The 1341-nt window shown below is 34.9% G+C and overlaps 1 protein-coding gene across 3 annotated transcripts in view; it reads right to left on the bottom strand.

Moving 5' to 3' along the window:
* Nucleotides 1-1341, bottom strand: part of znrf1 (zinc and ring finger 1) — a 47823-nt gene that overhangs the window by 4248 nt on the left and 42234 nt on the right. The window lies entirely within an intron of this gene.

Raw genomic sequence — 1341 nt, 5'->3', positions numbered from 1 at the left:
GTGTGTGTGTGTGTGTGTGTGTGTGTGTGTTTTTCTTTCATTCTTTTGTTGTGACCCATTGAAAAGAAGCCATTTTATCCACTAAACTGCTGCATAATCCTGCAGATACTGACTAAAACAATAACAGTCCTCAGTTCAAACACATTATTATATATTTAATCCTCTTTTTTATTTTAGAAAAACACAGTAAAAGATGACCTCAGAGGACTATCAACATGTATTAACTCGTGGTTAAATGGAAGCCTTTTAAAGGTTCTGTCTGGAAATCCCTTAAAGTTTTTAAATCTAATTTCTACAAAGGAGAATCATATTATTTTTTAATTTTAATTAAAAAAATTAAATAAACTCTTCACAGCTGAGCAACTCAAGCAAACACCAAAATCACTAACTGTCAATTTTACAGATATTGTCCTCCCCTTTGGTGACCTAGTAGCTATAAGACTTATTCTCTTCACACTCTAAACATGATCTATTTTAAAACTAAGGTTGTGCCAGTCTGTTAGTAAAATAACTCATAAGCCACTATGTTTTTTAATAAAATTAGATAAAAGAATAATTAGGTGTACAACTACAACTGATACAATATTGGAATCAAAAGATAGTTGCCACAGCCAAATGACTCTGTGAAATAAAAACAAGGTTCTTTCTCAGTCATTTGTRCGAATGAGCTAAAATTTGGTGTGGTAACAGCTGAGAGTCATCCTCAACAAATAATCTGAGTGCTAGCTGTGCAACCCTTTTTTGCTTAAACCTTTGGCAATAATTGTTCGATTTATCACCAAACCTTTATTTAATTTGTTTATAGTTTAACCTTTCAATAAACAGATGACTTCAGTGAAAAAGAGTGCTTTACAAAAACACTCCCATAAAAGCAGAGATTAAAGTAGAGAGAAAGAGAGGAATAAACCTCAGCTACTGTATTTCAGGCCTTGCTGCAGTCAGACACAATTTGCTGTTGTTATTCCAACCTTGTCTCAAAAAGTAAAACCAAAGCCCTTTCTTGTTTTTTCCTTTTATTATTCTGAAATCACTGCGAGGAAAAACCCAGCACCGGACTGATGGAAACACCAGTCCAGCTGTGGGAGTTTAAGAAGAATCTATGGGAATTATCAAAAGCTATTCAGCTAATCTGCAAGTGTTTGGAAATGCAACCTGCAGCACTTTTCTCACCTTAACGTACAGCGTGAATAACCTCTACATCAGAGGCAAGAACTGCCATCCATCTTTAAGTTTTTACTGGAGTTCAGCGAGGGAATTTAATTAGAAGAAGTGCAAAAGTATATAACAGGCAATGATTCACTTGTGTGTGTGTGTGTGTGTGTGTGTGTGTGTGTGTGTGTG

The sequence above is a fragment of the Austrofundulus limnaeus genome, unplaced genomic scaffold (genome assembly GCF_001266775.1).
Source record: "Austrofundulus limnaeus strain Quisiro unplaced genomic scaffold, Austrofundulus_limnaeus-1.0 Scaffold7, whole genome shotgun sequence".
Lineage (NCBI taxonomy): Eukaryota > Metazoa > Chordata > Actinopteri > Cyprinodontiformes > Rivulidae > Austrofundulus > Austrofundulus limnaeus.
The sequence above is the reverse complement of the archived record's forward strand: the minus strand, read 5'-3'. Positions and strand labels throughout refer to the sequence as shown.